General features: G+C 34.8%; 1 protein-coding gene across 6 annotated transcripts in view; it reads left to right on the top strand.

Annotated features, from left to right (window-relative positions):
- The window catches only part of LOC118266593 (ephexin-1), a 110,354-nt gene that overhangs the window by 41,872 nt on the left and 47,367 nt on the right, over positions 1-21,115 (top strand). For 5 of the 6 annotated variants that reach the window (XM_050703319.1, XM_035580025.2, XM_035580028.2 and 2 more), the window contains exon 2: positions 1,826-1,858. The gene's annotated coding sequence lies outside the window, so the exon portion shown is untranslated. Of the gene's footprint in view, positions 1-1,825; positions 1,859-10,962; positions 11,191-21,115 lie in introns of those variants that run through there. The other variant, XM_035580024.2, reaches the window with a different exon arrangement.

Here is a 21,115-nt window from a genome sequence, read left to right as displayed (position 1 = left end):
ATCGTTACTAAGGTATAGTTTAAGTAATCATTAAATGAGAACAAAATCGTTACTAAGGTATAGAATAGAATAGAATAGAATATCATTTATTTGCATTGAATGTAGGTACAAATATAAGGTCTTACAAAGATAAATCGTTCCTGGTACATTCTACCATCTGGCATGCAAACATTTTGAAAAATCTTAAAGCTATAAACATTATTTAGGTACTATAATAACAACTTATTAAAATAAAGAAAACAAATCTACTATAACATTAAAGGATAATATAAATCTAATAAAATTTAAAAATTTATAGTTTAAGTAATCATTAAATGTCTCTGAGTGCGGCAGTTATGTAGCTAGTAGTTAGGTAAGCAATATCGCAAGACGCTGGGAGTGTGCTGGTGCTGACATAAACTTGATGATGGTAATCCAAGTTAAGTGCCCTGTGTTCACTGTTGGAGCTAATAATGTTAAAGACCGTTATAATGATTTGGATTGGCAAATTCCAAGTGGTATTTCTTGTAATTAATCAAATTAGTCTTTATCCCACGATGGAATAGGACGGGTATTTTAAGACTGTCTCAATTCTCAACAAACTATCGCTCAACCTTTTATCTATAAAATTGCAATGGTATAGTCCAGAAAACATTTTATAGCTATTTATTAATTTTGCTATGTATGATTTCGATACAATTTAATATTACAATCTCAATAGACATGCACATCTTCTTCAGTCGTAAACGCACCCTCTAATTATTGTTCCCTTTCATCAAGCGTCGTCCCATCATCAACTTTGAATTCATCTTTATTTTCTTCTCTCCCAACACCTTATACGTACTTAACTTTTTTCCTAATTATAGCTGTGTTCCATTGAGATATGGGAACCCTGCGACTCCCACACGTAGCATTGTTATCTAAGTACATTATGTAATGTCACAGTAGTCATTCTCTGCTTCGTGGCGTATTACGCGGGCTTTGTTATGGTGATGTTCATTGATAATTAGATAATACACACCTTTGCCTGCGGTTTGATTATGTTGATGAAGTAATTTAGCTTAGATGTAGTTTTTTAAATTAGTGGTTTTTGTTTTGTAATGCGAATCTGTGGCGCGAATGAAGATTTTTTGTTGTTATTGTTATTGCTTTTTGGTTAGTGGATGAAACTGGACTGTAGAGACTACAGTCCAGTTTCACTAAGTTGCTAGTTCCATGTAATAGATATGAATTATCTGTTTCTGGATTCTGATACATTGTAAGTCTATAATACGGAATCGAAACCGAAAAGACAGAGACAAGCAGTAAATCTTAAACAGCAACAAGTCAGACATTTCATTCTATCAAATGAAAATACATTTCCTTACATCATAAAAACGAAACATACAAACACGTTGACAGTTCTACCATTCAGCTCTCAACTGTCTATCATTACTCTTCAAAACAATCAGAGAACAAAAGACATGACAGTCCTTATATCACGGAAATATTAGAAGACAACTAGTGAAACAATTATACAGTGTGGCTTGTTATGCTCTGCCTCAGCAAAATGTTCATCTAACAATAGAGAATCACTCACTTCCTTGCTCAACAAAACATGGATTCCACGTAAATTACGCACATCGCTCGCTAAACTAAAATGGGTGTAGCTTTTTACTCTCAATAGTCTATAGTTACAGTTTTTCCTCCTATCACTTCCCTGATCTATAGATTTTCTTCTACAGCATTTATGTCATGTTTCCAACCATTCATACTTCGTGATTCGTCATGTGTTTCTTTTTGAAATATGTGTCTCAGTATTTTGTGTTATTAACTGTTTTCACAATTGAATTTTCTTTTGTTTCAGAATCTGTAATTGGATTAGAAACACGCTGATCAGGTAAGCTGTTATTAAAAATGTAAATCTAATTAACTATTCGGTCTTAATTTCTCAATGACTTTTTCTCTTTCTTAATTTCTCTCAATGATTAATCAACATGGTTGTCTGTAATCTAAATGTTAGTGGAACAGATTTATTTCTTCTTACCTCATTATAATAAATATTACGAGTTTTGTCATAAAACGTTTTGTAATAACTAGTCAAATATATTCACGAACTGTCAAGATAAATAGAGACCTGGTGTATATTATTTACATGATAATCTAGGATGAGAGAAAACAATGTGTCAGGCCTTACTTTCTAGAGTTAGTTGTAGACTTTACTTAACTAAGAGAAATATACCCACGTAACTAGCAAGGTTTCGTTTTCGCCATAGGGATAAAAAAGACGTTTGAAAACTGTACGATGTAGACTTTAATGGATAAAAAAGTGTCAATCAGTGAACGTAGGGAAAGTGTACCTGAACCAGAAATGTGGTGATTATATTCCATTATCTCTTCCTACCCCAATGGGAGACACCGCAGACAATACTCCGTCGATGACCATGACATCAATAAACACAGGATGCTTTTTATCCCCATTTCATGAGCGAAAACTGTGCACGGACAGATAACAGTTAAAAATACGCTCATGTGATATTTTTTGAGTTAATTACAATAAAGTAACGAATAAGACTATCTGTTTATCATCCTTATCATCATCCCTTGTTGATTTAATATTAACGAAAATATGAGGACTTAACGTGTTGCCGAGGCTCCGGCTCGAAGAGTAGAAGTAGAAACGACATGGTTTTTAGTCAGTAAGTGTCTGACGCTCCTTCTCGCCTCACCCAAGGCGGGTGGTAGAAGAGGTTGAATGAAATTCGGCCCTCAATAAAAACGTATACCAGTTACAGCAAGGCTATAGAACAGGTTATTTTGCTAAATCCATTATGCAAGCATCATCATCATGGTCATCAATATTATGATGATTTCTAATTTAAATCAGATGACCACAAATAGACAGATGACAAACCGGTACGACGAGTTTTGTTTGATGACAATGAATTCACCACTAAATATGGTGACTGCTTAAAGAAAGAATTGGTCAACAATGTCCTTTGGCTGCTGATGTCCTTCCTTTCTTGGATTAAAGCGTCCTTTTATGACTGTTTGTGGAGTTTCTGCTTTTGTTTTAGATTTATTTCACTATGTTTTTACATAATGCCATATTTTCTGATTATATTAGGTATATATCATCTTTATTTGATCAAGGAGAGATGGGATCATGCCTCTCAAAGTTGAATGAAGAGCATGGATAGCGCTATTGACGACAACTTTATTGACTTAATTTCTAAATGAGAAATGATTAACATCAATGAGTATAAGCCATCTTCATCATTTGGCTTTCCAGTCATCACAATTACATAAACTTGTCATCACTTTTATACTGAGTTAAGCAAATGTCAGAAATAATTCGATGACGAAATTTTTAAGATGAACTCGTCGTACAAGTGACAGCACATCAAGATACCCCAATTTACGAATTCCTTCGATCGATTTTGGACTTTAGTACAAGACGATAACGTTTGGTTTTCATTAATAGTGATGCCTGTATCGGACAGCCTTATATGGAGCCGATGAACCGGCTTCGTACGGCCAATAAAAATAATTTGGAGAAAAAACAATTTTCCCCATTTAATGATACGTCAGATACACGATTATGCAGTGATCAATTAAATAATATTGATTGATTTATACACCCGTCTTATATAAGACAGTTATTTGCATGATATCAGAAAATTACTAGTTTCATCCGCGGTTTCTCACGCGCGTATTTTCTTTCATATTCCGTACTTATGTTTGCAAAATTTCAAGAAGATTGGTTGAGTAAATAAAGCAAGATAACAAACATACTTTTAATTTTAGGCTTACTATTAGATAATTACAACCTCATTGATAGAAATAATCGTTTACGTTTATCTCATTTAGTGAATGGCGTTCTGTAATAATCTACGATTTTACTACTAAAGTTGCTTGTGTAGGATTAATTGCTTTATTATCGTTAATTACTTTTGCAATATATTATAGTTAATATTAATTGTCTTTAATTGTCTAGTTACTAGTGTAACTTCTAAGACAATTAAAGACATTTGTCGAAATATGAAAGCTTTTATTAAAGGACCTTTCTCTGTGTCTTATTCCAGTTATTTTTAGAAAATAAGTCGGTCTGTCTTTCCATTATCTGCCATAATTATTGCAGTTATATTCTCGTCATTTGTAACAAGCATCAATTGTTTCATTAAGGGCCTGTTACAGCATGTCTGATTAACTTGCGGTCAACTGACGCATTCACTGATGTATTGCCCATTCGGAAATGGGAAATATTTTGAATATATCAGAACTTATATTACGACAATATGAAACAAGGCAGAAGTCCCTAATAGACGTCATAAACGGTAAGCGTAAGTAGTTTTTTTATAACTAGCATCTGGCAACGGCTTCCCCGCTTTTGTTCAGTAGTTTCAGCGTGATTGACGGACAAACATCCAAACAAACTTTCACATTTATAATATTAGTGTGATTTTTATTTGTCCGCCTATTAACAAGACATAAAATGATTAGAAATTAATTGAAAATTAATACCGAAGTGGGAAAGCTGAGCATTATGTATTCATTTAAGGTAGTTAAAGTATTCAAGTAAATATTAGTAAAAGCCTCACTTAAACATAAACATAGCTAATTAGCACTAATGTTCAGTACTTATACCATTAAGAACTTGAATGTAGAGGCCATTTTGTTTTATATTACTGTGTGTAAGTGCTGTTGACTTTCTCCGGAATATTGCACTCGAGAATAAGATTATGTGTATCGATATTGATATGGCCACTATTAATGTTTACGATTTGAATCGTTTTACTGTTGAGTTTCACACGTTCGGTAACTTGATGATAGGTTGCTGCTGACTTTTTAGTGATGCGATTTTCTCCATGTTCATGTCTTCTAATCATGCTGTTGGCTGTTATGCTGCTTTACTTAGAGATAGTCATATTGAATTCGTTTCGTTAAATGCATAGACAGAGTTCTATTTTAAAGTACGCTTACATTTTTGGCAATAAATTAAACTATTATTGGAGAAATAACAGTTTCTTAAACTACCAGCTACCACAGGATCTGAAATTAAGACGGTATTTGGCTTATCTATTACTACAAATATAGAAGTATATATTGACGGTTAAAAGGTTAATTGATGGATGCGCATATTTTGCGATATTGAGTTATACATACTGGAATAGGTATACATATTCGGAACCCGCAAATGTTGTATATGTATAACTCAATATCGCAAAAATATTGCTTAGATCAATAAGCATTTGAACCGTCGATATGTTCTTATAAGTAGGTTTGTATGTTCAAGCTGTAGGTACATAAAATACCGTTGCCTCACAAATACTGCTTGTTCATAAAATCATGATGATCTAACAATCTTCAAAGTCGAGGTCACGACCGTCGGTCAGTCATCAATCAACAGCAAGTGATTGGGAAATAATGATATTTAATGACAAACACAATGTAAACGCACACAGACAATCAGACAGTATAATTATTTGTAGATTTACAATAAGTTGGTATAGTATCACACCTGTAATTGTGTGGAAGAGTAAACTAACTTGTACCACTTACTTATTTGACGAATAGAAGGTGATAGATACAGTCAGTACATACAGTCTCTATAAGAAGAATTCATGAAAGTACCAATTTATGTTTATTGTTCACAATACCCCACAACAGACCCGGAACCATAATTTGTCCTTCACAGTTCACAGAAATAGTTGTCCTGTGCATCGACCCAGTCGCTATACCAACCGTGCAATCAAGTACCTACATGATTCCAAGCTAAAAATCCCAATAATACTTAATCCAATCGTAAATTCCACTAATGCTCGGCGGTAGTACCTATATGATTCCAAGCTAAAAATCCCAATAATACTTAATCAAACTGAAAATTCCACAAATGTTCGGTAGTTGCACTTATGACCGCTCGCAGTCAAAATATCACTTTCAACAGATATTACGGTAATATATGAACTACTGCTCGTTTTAAGCAATATAACATTTAAGATGGTACATTTAGATTAATGGCGGCATTAAAAACAACTTGTTTTACAAATATCTGCTAAGTGGCTCTGCATAGTTTTACAATAACATTACCAATGTCATTTGGCATACCTATTTGATGACGTTGTGTTTGTAGCTAATATAACTTATATTATTTTTCAATTTTTTTTAATAATAGCTTGATGACCAGAATTATGTCCCATTACATTGGTCGTCTACGTAACTCATGAAGTCATGATATAGCATTCAAAATACTGCCACCTCGGGGAATAAGAAATGAATGAACTTTCCGCCCAGTAACTGAAATACCACTTCACCAAAACTTGAATGAAATCTCCCAAAAAATCTTCGCTGACTAAGGGCACACGCGCTCCATTGACTTGTGAAATCGCGAGTCCATTCTTCAAAATGTCAATTCGTACAGGTGCGAGTACATTGACCCTTCCATTCACTTTCCCTTGTTCCTGGGTGCAACCCGTGCAGCAGACGACATAATACAACCTTTTAAAGTTAATTGGCGACCGGCCCTCGACGAGTATGGGCGAGCTTGGCCAACATGGCGGGCTTTGCATTAGCCCCTGGTTTATTGACTTTTCAGCACCAATGACACGTTCCGAACTGGTTCTTTTCACTTTCCTCCGCCATCAATTTGTATTTAAATAGAAATGTTGTTAGGTTAAGTAATTATTTCCTTGATAAAGCATGTACAGGGAATTGTAAGATTTGCATCGGAATGTGTTGGAGATGTTTGTGTCTGGCGGATTAATAAAGTTTCGCAATAATGTTGTCATGGTCGAAACAGATTTAGTATTTTGACTCGCCAATGTGTCCTCTAAGCTGCATAATGATGCATTATGCAGTGATCTTGGCTAAAACATTAGACGAAATCATTCCATTCCCATTCGCAAGGAATTCGCTCGGAGTTGTCGCGTCGAAGAAACTGATTTATGCAGTTTTTACGTGTTTTTACAACGGTTTCACAATTGGCGGCGTTGCGTGTGCATAGTATTGACGCCCCATTGTGCGGCGGGTAAATGTATCATATTTAATAGTGTGTGTGCTTTACGTTTTGTAATGTAACCAGTGTAATTGTTAAGTAAATTATGTTGCCTAATAACGCACAAGGTTCGTTTCTTGCTCAACTGACAGTTGGATTCTCATCGGTCTCGGCTTTACTTGTTTGTTTCCTATTATGTTAGTTATGGAGGTAATGTGAGATCGTTGACTGCTTCGATGGTGGTATGAATGCTTCCAGGACATTTTGAAATTACCTATGTAATGAGACGCGGTCTATGTGTCTACTGTGATTGAAAATCTGGCTGATAAGATAATATGAAACTTACTTGAATGGAGAGAAAAAAAGTGTTTTATTGAATTATTATAAAGTTAAAAATGTATCGCTATGTTAAAAATCCAGTATATGGCAATAGGCTCACCTCACATGGGTCTTATAACAGAAATGGTAAAAAATGGATGTACATTGTACAGTGGCATTACGTGCCGTAATGTGCGCCTTTGCCTACCCCTTCGGGGATAAAAGGCGTGACGTGGCTTTATAAAGTTAAAAAAACCGTTGCAACTTACAGCTTGATACCATTTTGGCATTGAATAAAGCTACAAAGAACCACCAATTCATAAGGATCATTTCCTCCAGATGTGTTACAAACACATGTGCAGCGCGCACGGTGCACGGTGCATGGATTACTCAATGAAATTCCATTAATTGCACAACGACTGCAGATATAAATAGTTCCTCGATTTATCTTTAGCTTTGTATGCAATTTTAGACTAAACTAGATTCTTGTATCTATGTGGGTCATCTATATGTAACTAATAAAACAATAGTCTGAGAAACTGCAATTGAATATGCTTGTAGCAAATTAGTTCACAGATAGCAAAATTTCGTGTTTTTGGGACATTCTAATAACAATCCGAACCTTCAAGAAAAGAGCGTTCTCCTTTTTAACACTAGGGTCTTCTTGTGTTATGGGTGTGCATAGGCGCCGTTAATCACTTACAATCAGATAGTTTAATACGTGTTTGTTTTAACGATTAACGAGATCGAAACTAAAGCGTTCAGCACTATGATTGGTTGATTTATTCTAGTCGACCAATCAAAGCGCCGAACGCACTTTCGTTTCAATTTTGTTAAACGTAAAGCAAACTCGTACTACACAGGATTATCTGATTATGTGCGAATGCTTATTCCATAAAAAATCCAAGCAAGCACTACCACTATAAGGTAGAGACCAACCAGAACTGTAACATAACCTGATACATATTTACACAAGAGTAAAATGCCTCAGATCCTGCAACAAGAGAACGACCACATTCGTTATTTTATAAGAGTAGAAGAATAAGCCCGAAAATTCGATGAATCATTACCAAATCGTCTAAAGGTTTCATAATTTTAAGGAATGTTGAATGTGGTTGTCCATTCACTCTTTCCAAGTCACTGATAGTAAAAGTGTTCTCACTTTTAAACTTAACAATAATTGTATTGTTTTAATTTTATCAATGGATCATTCAACGACCAATCTATTTGAAGATGGCCTTTTACGCAACAACGCTGTCTTCTGTCTTCTTTATGATTTGTCTAGATTTTGCAGGTGTTCTAAATTAGCCTTTATAATTACAATGAAGAATGAATGCTAGAAAATTATACTTCTTTAACAAATCGTCGACCATATTGCGATCATGGCCACTCGGTGGAAGAACACAATACAAAAGTCAATAATGAAAGCATAATATTAAAAAGCGATTAAAAAGAAACCTGCATCTATTTCGTCATTAGCATCGATTGAAATGTAAATCGAGATTCGGAAACCGTTGTGCAAGAATCGATGCCTTGTCTCAAGGAAGGAAACCTTAGAGCGTCGGTTCCGTGCCTACCTCACTGTTTAGGATTCTCCGTAATGTTACACCGGTCGATAGCTCCATATTACGTGACTGCCTGAACTAACGTAATGACTCCAATTTCAAACTAAGTCAGAACTCTGCTCTGTCCAGATGTTACACATTTAACAAGATTGTCTGAATTAATTTTGGTGTTAATGCCAACTTTATTTCTAACACTGATTTGAAGGTTTCATTAATTCGTTTCTTCAGCTAATTTCTATGCATTTCATTCTATATGCAACGAATTGATTTGTAAGTTATGCAAAATCGCAGTAAAATGTGCATTTATTGATACTATCGGTTGGTTAAGATCGTAAGTTATGCTTATTACAATGTTTGTGTCGTTATCGAATGTGGGCTTTCAAAAGTAGGTTTAAAGTTTTTAGCTCAAGGCGAGGTGGAAGATATTTTATCATTAAATTGAAGGATACTGCAGCACTTGTAGCTGGGGGTAACGAGAACAGTGTTCATGCAAGATGGCGCAGACCACTTTCAATTTTGTTTCGCCTCCCGACCATAGAGCGTCCACTTATGTTTGACATTGAAGCTACGATCACACGCACAGGTCAGCACTCACTCTGCCTCTGTGGCATTTACAAAAAGTTGTCAGTCTCCCATAGATACCGGTTGTAGGCTTTACTCAGGAATGTAATTGTGTGTGTGGGCATGTAATTATTGTCTACATATACCGTCTGATTGATTTTATACGCTGTAAGCTATATGTGTACCTTAGCTGCTATTAGTTCGTTATAAGCTGTATGATATGAGGTAACTATATGACTGGTCTAAATCTAAAAATATTACTTGCTAGTTGCTACATATTCCATATTTGTACATTTTCCTGTTATTGAATTGTAATTCTGGGATTTTACAAATATGTAGTATTTAGGTACATTTGATAATTTAATTAATTTGACTTTATTTGTAGCTGTTTTACAGCTGTTTCGTTCAATCCGATGAAAGCTGTCTTTGTGTCTGTATCTATATTTAGACTGGTTTTGATTTTATCACCATTACCTAACATTATACAAGAAGTAAATTGAACAATTAAAGATCAATTAAAACTAATGTCGACTAAATTGGTTGTACTATAAATCAAGAAATATTTCTAAACATTCACAAATTAACAGCTTACTTAAATGTAATTTGTATTCAAATAGTAGACAACAAACTCTCAATCAAAGAACATGCAACTGGACAACTAATGCAATGCAAAAAAACTAATGAATGATTGAAGTTTGCGTTATCCAACAGCAATTTGTCAAAGAAAGAAATGGACTCGTCGAAATACGTAGTTTTCAACGTATGTGGCAAAGGCGAGTGACCCAAATTCCTTCGTAATTGGATGTATAGGAGCGTGCACAGCCAGGCACGAACCGATAGCGTTATTATTGTCATTACTGCCAGTACTAGTAACTTAGCGGTGACGGCGCCAAGGTCAAAGTAAAGAGGTTTTATGATAATCCTTTTTGTTATCTATGGCGGCGGGAATTAGCTATTGTCCTGAGACCTAATGGGCTAATGTTCTTTCGTTTCCGGACAGTATTGTTCCTGACTCCTGCATGTTAAATTGCAATCTTTAGTGCATTGTCTTAAATAAAAGGTTTGATAAGAATCATTGATTAGGTAGTTCATTCTCAAATTTTCTGAAATATATCACTTTCAGGTTTCAGGAGCATGACACTTTTGGGCCCACGTGTTTTTTTTTCAATGGTTATGATTGTTAGTACGTGGTTAGCGATAAATTAGGTATGTTATATTTTATTGTGTAGATACCGTAATAATAGCAACTTATGCAGGTATTAAGGAAAACAAGCCCTAACAACTGTATAAACTACATAATAAAATTAGCAACAAATGCCCATGGCACATGGGAGGAGAAAAGTTATTAAATAATAAACAATTATTTTTAGCCATTAAATGTCTAAGCCTAATTTCAACAACGAATGTATCTCGAAATCCTACAACCAGATAAACTCACACGCAATGCACTTTAAACCGCGGAGAGCACTAACAATACAGTGACACAGGTTCAAAAGTAATTCGCAAGGAAGATAGTTTCCGTCCGCTTCACCCAATTCCACCAGGTCATGCCGGCACACCACCAGACGTCAGTCAGAGCCGGTCCGCTCTACGTAACAGACGTGTGACGCGCTCCGACGCCATTTTCGATCGCTCCAAAACCTCCCGCAGAGACAACAGTTATTAATATAACATCATTCATTATGGAATAACTTTATTAGTCGAGTTGTGACGCAAATTAATTCTATTATAGTGCTTTGTGGTGTTCTGTGCTTTGTGATGTGCCTGCACGGATTTATTATGCATTGTCTGAAGGTATGGTTTTGCTTGTTTATACATCAATATTATACTTAATAATTAGTTAATAAGATATAGACAGCGCGATTCGAAGCTGTGATACGGCGAGAATAAGAATCAATTAGTAAATAAACACAATAAAAAATATTAATCGATTATTATTTTTCAATTATAATCGATTCATAACATGAACTAGAGAAAGTAAATTTGGAGCTGTGCAAATAACAGTCTGCAATCGGTATCCGGTTCTCGTCCATTATAAACAATATTCAATAACTTTTAATTATTGATTCTGCTCTACGAGTAACTAAGTATAATCGTTTTGCGTGTGGTTCTCGAATGATACCCGTAGATTCGTATCGCAGTGTTATGTCATTTATGTAACTAACACAATAAAATAGAACAAATTACGGAACGGAATGTAACAGTTGCAATAAAACAATAATTCGAATACCGTTCAGCACGTAAAATAAAATTGTATTGTATTGTATTGACACAATTTTCTATCTCACTGTCGTGGTTATTAAATTATGACCAACAAAATAACATAAACTAGATACTTGCAAATAAAGTTAAAGTTGTTGATGCAACAAACTTTGGCGTAATCACGTGTGAATGAAAACCCAATAATGATAATAATTTAATAGCAAATCATAATTTTGATAGAGAAGGCAAAACAAGAGTAAATTTTGTAAATGAGGACAACGATGTAGTTGTTGAAATGTTCATAAAAGAGGATTCAAAAGAAAAATACCACGCAATATAACCAAAGTCAACATTCATGGAAAACTGCATGTATCTATTGGTACAATCCATATATGTATTTATTGCATCCTTTCCTTTTGTAATGTTTTAAGCCATTTTGATTTCCATTTTGAATTCCCAGTCAACCACAACAGCCGAGGCAAAATGCAAACCTTTCAAGGAAAATCGAGCATGTTGTAAATACACAATTGTATTCATCACCAATCCATAATGGCTAATCAGAGACACAATAAAAACGTAATAACACAGATGAAAAGCAATTACAGTAATAACGAGTAAAGCATCGTGTGCAACCGTGGACAATTCATTCGGGTACATTTCAAATCGAATCGAATCTACGTGAGTTGATTTATAGTCAATAAATATAGAAGGGTCTCCATTATAATCGATTACCTAACCATGGAAAGCGATTATATCCACGTCTAGTACATTTAAGTTTGTCTATAACAGTGAAAGTATTGCAGCACCTAATGCCCGACTTACAGTCAAACTGCCAGTTAACGCTCATGTTCTGTTTAACGAAACGTGAGATTTAATCTTGATGTTTAAACTGTTTTTATTGCTCGTCTTTTTCTGCTGGTTAGCGTTGTTCAGTTTTTGTTTGGAAACAAGCTGCCAACGACTTTGTGGACGGAAATCCCATTCTTTCTTGATTCCGTAAGACATGGTCTTCTCTTGCTACTCCTAAACTCCCCCAAGGAGGTCTGTCGTCCTTAAGTTACGAAGAGTTACATATATGGATTTGATTTTAACTTCATTTTACACTTTATTGTTATTATATGTGCTATTTTTATTATTGAGAAGAGAATAAGCATCCCTCGTTCTGTACACTCATGACCACATGCTCACTTGCTCAGGTTGCCCCCGTGGTATAACGCTGGGCAGTGTGAATAAGATCGTTAATCTTTCCGCCATATTGCACAGAGATCGCGTGACTTGTTTTTGCATATGCTTTTACATTCCGCTGATCGCAATCATCTTGCTCTATAGTCTATCGGTACTTGTTCCTCCTGTTCAATGCTCGTTAATCAATTATATACATATATCTTAGAGAGATTTTACATAGCGGAAAATCAGCGGTTATTCAAATTAGTTTGCTTCATTAGATAGATTGGACCTCCGTTCGTTGAAATTTTATTATTCGTATATTTCTCCTGGCATGTTTGTGTTCAAAATTCGTCTAAATTAAAATATACACATCTGTCAGTTCATTCGACAAATCGTCTCTCATTGTTTATTTAACAAATTAGCTGTAAAGTGGCTGTAAAGATAATTTTGTTTTGTGCATATGTATTTTATTTCACCAAATAGTCTAGTTAAGTCACCTAGCATGAATCATGCGCATTATAAGTAGGTACTCTTAATTATGCAAAACTACTCCAAACCTTTGTTTTATTTAAATTCAAGAATGCATAATCAAAATGGCAATGCCAGCTACCAATCACTCTATTTACAAACCATGATTCATGCAAATTGAGAAGAAAAAAATATCATTGAACTGAAACTAGTTAACAAATGCAATATTATGTCTATTACGACTTTAATGGTTATCTTATGCATCTTTTATTACCATACAGATGCGTGTGTGAATTTTAAATTGAAGACAAAAAAGAAAACTCCTCATACCATGCAACAACTCATAGCTCACCTTGATAAAGAAATAGAAAACGATATAACAAATGACGCAGATGAAGTTAGAATCGATACTAATTCAAATGAGATTACAGTAGAGGTCGGATACCAAATAAACGGATAATTGAGAATAATAGCAGTTGTTTCCATTATAAAAATAATAGAAATAAAGTTAGCCACACACGTATATGTATGCTACGTCAATTATTAAGGTCGGTAAGTCACGCGCGAGTGGTCGGCTGCAATTAAAAAATACTAACTTGACATGACGTTGGTGAAGTAATGTGCTTGTAATGAACGCAACGGTGATTGATGTCTAGAATTTTCATCCCTATGCAGGCAGGAATGACGATGATGCGTAAGACAGGGGTATAGGACATTGTAGCGTGTTATGGAGAAGGCCTCAGTAGAACATTTTGTTTTCGACACTAGATCCGATTAAGCTGATGACAATAATAAACATGACAGAACGTAATATTGGGTTCAGTGAACTGAACCTAAGAAAGTAAACATACGCATATTCAGCAGTTCTTGGCACATCGAATATATAAAAAATACCATATTCCTTTTTAAGTTGAATAGATATGAACAATAAATATGAGGACTAAGCAATAAAATAATTGAAGGCTTTTTATCCTAAAAGCAATTGAAGAACTATGAAAATAAAATAAAACTCCGTTTAGTCGATTTAACACGGATCTTGAGTAATTAACAATTTATCAAATGTTACCAAACATATTGAAGTGCTAATAGAAATTAGCTTCGCCTTTGTCCGACACTTCCCCAGCGCCTACCGAGACGCCGTAATTTTTATCTGACACAATATCCATTGCATTGTTTTATTTAACAATACATTCATTGTGGTGTACACGTCCGGCTATGTACGAAGCCTTGGGCCTGGGAACTGTTCCTCAATTCATATTAGCGATAGCGAGTCGCCCTTTCTTTTGAACTCATTAGGAAATTGCATGCGGTTGCGATATTCTATAATTCCTTTACCTGTTTTGTTCTAAAACTGGTTTACTCTACTCATTTCACGTTTCCTAGTATTTCTATTTCGAAAATGGCTTGTGTGGTAATATTATCATCATAGTGTCTAGTTATTTCATCGATCCTCAGTCGATTATGAACCAATAGATGGTAGCAAAGTCCACTACATCGCATGATTACAAGGATTTATTACAAGCACTCTCTGAAGCTAGATTTACCTGTTGTTTTAACTATTTTACGATCGGGGAAAATGTTAAATCTAATTTTGTATGATCTATAAACGTATCAAACATCCCTAACAAATGACATTTAGGAAAATTGTTTTGTAATTCCTATTCTTAGAAAGGTGATTCACTATTTGTGTATTAGTATTTAATAATTCTGCTTTTATGATTACCTGATTATATTTTAAGACCTTCCACTCTCAACGTTGCCTTGTTTTCTATCTTTAGCTCAAGTGGCAATACATTGCCTTTGAACTCTTCAAACTGCTCTCTGTGTTGTTATTATTTATGGACTTACATTAGAATTCCTTACAAATTATCTTATTATTCACTTATGACTTAATTGATTTTCTTATTGTTTACTGTATTATTCTTAGTATTTGTCTTTTTGTTAAAATTGTCAAACATGCCTGATTCTATAAGTGCTATCGTATCAATCCATATTTCAATTACATACTAATTTTAGTCAGCAAACCGTATTGTTTGGGATAAATATTAGCGTGTATTTGGGTCCAAAATACGATTGAATCACCTGCTCTATTGAATCGGATTTACCCAGTAATATTTGTATAACAATAGACTGACAGCTATTATAATAATACCTCTAAACCAACACACGGGATAGTAAGTAGTAATATTATAATATTTTCACTTTCATCTTTACTCATATTCCTATTCGTATGTCATTGTGTTATCGTCAGGTGTTGTACACATTGCATACAATGATCTGACGGCATAGAAGGCGGTATGGTCGGGCCCCAAGGTGTCGCTTGCATAATAAGTACTATTGTAATTTATTAGTATTGATACTTGTGTGATTCGATAAGCGTCTAATTTTATTGTTATTGTGATCAATAACAAATAAATATTGAAGGAATAGATTAAGGTATGTCAGTTTTCATCATTAGAACTTAGAAGAAAATATTTCCCCTATTTGTCTTTGGTCACACAGACTTTCCATTTTATCATTACGAGAAATAAATTAACAGAATTTAACCCTTATTTCCATTAATGCACCAATCTAAAAATGCGTTGGACCCAATATGAAACCCTGTGGCAGCACCGCAGTAAAGTAAACATAATGCTACCTATTTCAAAACCAAAACATTATTTGGAGACCAGATAGATAAGAAGTATAATAATTTTCATCTCTTTTTATAAATAAAACTTATCTTCGTAACAATAATATATATTTAAGAAGTATAGTATATATACATATATGCGAAAACTTCCTGTCATTGTGTTTAATAGCGCACGGAGTTGTTATAACTACTGCACCTCTGAGGACCACGCGACCGAACTGGGAACAATAGGTGTTATTTAATTAATTAAATCATGCGCGGCCATCTTTATTTTGGAAGAAAATTAATGTTAAATAATATCTTATTGTAATATTGATTAAAGTAAATCTTCTCACGCGTAGAAATTGTTTGACATGACCGTGAGAAAATCATTTTGGAATTTCTTACGCGCTTCATAATGGATGTTTTTAATCGAAGGACAACGTGATTGAAATAATATTTAATTTAATACATAACATAAAGGATAATTCGTCGGATAACATAATATACATAAGTCTAGTAGTAAATAAACGATTTGGAAGTTTGTTGCATCTACAGACATTTATGATAATAAACTCAACGTTGATTTACTTAGGTAATTGACGTTTTGACATTCAGAATGTAATAAATAAGTGCTATTTCAAATGTAATGACATACGAGGAAACAAAAATTGGCTGAGTTTAGCTACTGACTATCCTTGTAAAAGATTGTATAATGAAAATATATCTCCAGCAGTGGCCATATTTATATAACTTCCGGACCACTTGAGTCAGACTTAAACAATTTTAAAATGACTAGTTATTTTTATACAACTGCCGTTCTTGTCGACGAGAGGATTTGTAATCTTAAAATAAAACCTTTGCTGATATTTAAACTTTTATAAATAAAAGTTAACTTACTCCCCAGTAAGATTGGATGGCCAATCTTACACGAGAAACATTTTCTCAAACATAAATGATAATATCTACAGCTTGTAATATCACGTACATACATATTGTCTGATGGGCTTAGGCTTAGTTTTGAAGAAAATCCTTCTCATAAAACCGTAGGTTCTTATCTTGCTAACTTTTATCATTTGGAAAGATCTGCAAACATACTCGTAAAACATAGCGGTATTGTTTTATGAGCCCTTATACTCTGTTTACTAGAAAGAATCATCATTAACATCAACAGCCTAAAAGTCCCCACTGCTGAGTAAAGTCCTTATTTCACACGGACAGGACCTAAGCATTAATCACCACGCTTGCTTAATGTGTCCGACGTGAAACAACGCTTGCATTGTATTTCGTTGAGTGAGTAAGGTTACAGGAGGCCTATTTACCCTAATCTTCCCAATCCCCGATTCCGCAACAACCCCTATATTCCTAATTCCCAGGTCGGCCAGCAACGCACTTGTAACGCCTCTGGTATTTCTGACGTCCGTAGGCGGCGGCGATTACTTACATCAAGTTATCTCGCCTGCTCGTTTATCAGCTTATACCATAAAAAATCAAGTAATTGGCTTTTACTCGGTTATTTACATTGAGATTTATTGAAGGGCCGTTGTACGTTCATTGGTCACTTTCCATCAATCAAACAATATGATGGACCAATAAGACAGCCCATTCCCATCAATTCCGTATTTGAATATTATAACTATGAAAACGTCACGTCTAAGGTGAAAGTCACACACAAATATTGTTGGGTTTGTTGATTATTGAAATATTTGTTAGTTTACAGCCTTTTGTCTTTTTGCCAGGGAAACTCGGAAACTGCAAGATTGTGTAACATGTCGTATGATGAATGTGACGCAGCTTATGTGTCATTGTATTCAAAATGACAAGTTTACTGCTTTATTTTGATAACTTCCCGTAGTTTTCAGGTTAAAGTTCAGTGGTCAAACCTCTTACGTCGCGACTTGTGGTATACACGGTACATTCATGACGTCACTAGTTTTCCTCTTGCGCCACTTTGTATGTATTCACTTACTAATTAGTTATTGTGATTTGTGCCTACTTAGTTTCCTCTATGATTAAACTTATTATTTTTAGTTTGGCACAATAATGTTATAATGGGTTACGTTAAATATTAATATCTCTTTATCCCAAGTCAAAGTTACCTATCAGCAGTGTCAGCAGACGTCCCTCTCAATAATCCACTATATTACCAGTATTATGAGCTCTCTAGCTCTCTACTTGACTACTTTACACTACTACTTGCTTTGACAATAAACCTTGATGTCAAGGTCAATGTATCAAAACCTAGATTGATCGAAATCAAAAACTCGACATCAAAATGTGACATCAATCAAACTGATCAACATTCAGAACATACTGTAGATCGTAGTGGTAGTGTCCGCAACCAAATATCTTAGCATTCTCTCGATACTATCGCAATGTTTACGATGCACCGTGCGCGTGAGTTGAACGCCGTTACCGACAGTTATTCAAACTGGGCAATGGGCCCATCACATGCTGTGTTGCCACTCGACCTTCAGTACACTATGACTGTGTTACCAGTTGCCAATAATTGTTTTGAATATATTACGATGGCTGCTAGGATTTCCCCTCCATTATCCTTGATAGTATCTTCCGATTGCTATACGAAGTAATGCTATTATTATTACGTTTGAAATAAGTAGGCTTAGCGCTTATAATGCAGTATAAACAAGCGATAGATACAGCAGGTCAATTCTCTTACATTCTTCCTTTCATATATGAATAAAATCACGCTTCTTATATAGAGGAAAATCTGGTCATCCTTTTTTAGACAAAACGAAACAAAAATCGGTTCTAAACGTTTTAAAACCAAGGCCATTGAAGCTTATCGGTAACTCAACTCCTTAAGACGCTTGTTAAATGTACGTAACAAAACGGATTAGCGTAATCTTAATTGCTGAACCTAATTATGTTAAAGTAAGGAACCGCAAACTACCAACATTTAAAAGCCTAAAATTCCAAAAGACACTTTCACGTATCCCCTTGAAAGAATTATAATACATACAAAGAAATATATTCTTTTGTCCAATAGAAATAGGTTTCTATGTTGTCTGTATTTTATCTGTAAACAAAGCTGTTTCAAAGACTTTCTTTTCTTTACAAAATTGCTCCACTTAGCGAATAATGGGACAACCAAATTAGATATTTTGCGCTCAAACATGTTGACTGTATAATGTCATATTGTCAAGTATTCTGAAATGACTTTCCCCTCATTTGCGGTATTTTAGATAACGAGGCATAAAAGACTTGACTGGTTTGGGAGTTTACCTGACTATTAAACTTTGTTGAGCAATACCAATGGACGACAAATAGCAAGAAATGTCTGAGAGACAACGTATTAGTGAATCACGTTCCCCAATTATCCGTTTTTGAATATTTCAATGGTAATGAATTTTATTTTTATGAAACAAGTCGGTAAACTAGCAGACGTATTACCTGATAGTACTGTCTTCATTATTCATGTGTTCCAAATCTAAGTAATCAAATATGGGTTAATAAGACAGAAACATATATTTTCCTTCAACTAACATTTATTTAGAAATCATTTCTTACATCGCAAACACAATCCTCAGCATCCTCTACGGTCCATCCCCTCGACACGCGATAACTATTAACCCCGATTCGAAGTCCATTTTCTAAATAAACATGGACATTAGATAACCATAGTGTTGCACTATGGTGTCAAACGTGTTCTCTTTGCCATGATTTCCATCACGTATTGTCAGACTTTCTAAGAGGTGCTGATGGTAAGCAAATACTGTATCAGAACGCGTCGCACGCGCCATTGTGTAACTGTTACAGAAGATTGATCGCTTTATGGATTTGTTAAACACTTCCCTAATGTTATGTGGCTTATTTATAAGCTGAGGAGATGGTTGGCCGCTATTGTGGTGATCGGTACTTATTAACGAGGCTTCTTATGTAATTACATACTGGGTAAGTTGGAATTCTTACCCTGCGGTACTCCTAACTTTGACCAAAATCCCGATAACTGATAGAAACCTAATAACAAACAATTCCATAGTGTCTAATCTAAATACCCAGATTTACGGTACAATGTCCACAAACTTATGTTTTTGTGGTGCGGATCCTGATATAATACGTTTTTTTCCTGCATGTCTGTATGTTTACCTGCAGGTACACCATGTGTATGCAGATTAAACGGATTAGAAGGGACTAAAATACATATATCGTTTCTAAACATACATACAAACATATCTATATACTCTTTTTGTGTAAGCGAACATGCAATTTTAGCTGTTTACTTATTATTTACTTTTTTATGAGCGGCCCTTTTACAGCCCAATCAATACTGTAACGTTATCCTTATTCGTATTCCTACTTCTATGCACGTACAAAAGCAATAACTAATTTCTTTTATCACGATATTGTAAGATATTGAATAACTCCAAAAATCCGGTCGAAATAATCATCAACTATGCTTTCTAATAACAATTAACGCGAATTAATCGCTTTACTTTTAATAATTAGCAATTACAACGATCTTGTAATAATTATTAGTGCTTGCAACACCGCCCCAGTTACGTAAGCACGTTCATCTCGGTGTTGCCCACTTACATCTGAAACTAGATTTCTAGCATTTTACGATTCTCCATGCACGTTTGCAAATTGTAGCCAGAATTAATTGCTTTTAAATTAAACCTGTATTTTGGTTATATCACAATAGATATAGACGCCTTTGTTCTGATGTCCTAGGAATATAAGGTGCCCTTGCAAACTTGTATCGGGTTCTATTGCCAAATATATGCAAAGTACAGTCAATAATACTACATGATTTAAATCGTAAGCTTCTCTTGTTACTTGTTTTTGCAGGATAAAAACCGATAAACCGTTGTCTTTAGTTAATTTAATATGTTCTCACTATAGTTACTATAAAATCTATTTACTAAACAATGATGATAAAAATGATACTAATTCATGAAACCTTAAAACCTGTCAATAGTCTACTGACTAAAACAAAGAGAGCTTAATTCATTGAGTCTGGACGCAAAGCTACGAAAGTGGGTTCAAAAGTAGAAATGGTAAACCAAACCAATTTACAGAACAATATAATATGTGGAGAAACCTCTACTATGATGGTGGAACATATTTCCCCGTCAGCCTCAAGCTAGGCATGATTACACGTAGGTAAACAAAAGAATTGGTAAATCTGGTATGATCTGCGACGCGTGCGCCGTTCCCACGCGGTGAAAGCACTGCCCCGCACGGAGTGACCCCCTACTTACTGTGATATTTTGCTAGAATAGGTCAAACACATACTTTAAGTAGTGC

The sequence above is a fragment of the Spodoptera frugiperda genome, chromosome 23 (genome assembly GCF_023101765.2).
Source record: "Spodoptera frugiperda isolate SF20-4 chromosome 23, AGI-APGP_CSIRO_Sfru_2.0, whole genome shotgun sequence".
NCBI classification, from domain to species: domain Eukaryota; kingdom Metazoa; phylum Arthropoda; class Insecta; order Lepidoptera; family Noctuidae; genus Spodoptera; species Spodoptera frugiperda.
The sequence above is the reverse complement of the archived record's forward strand: the minus strand, read 5'-3'. Positions and strand labels throughout refer to the sequence as shown.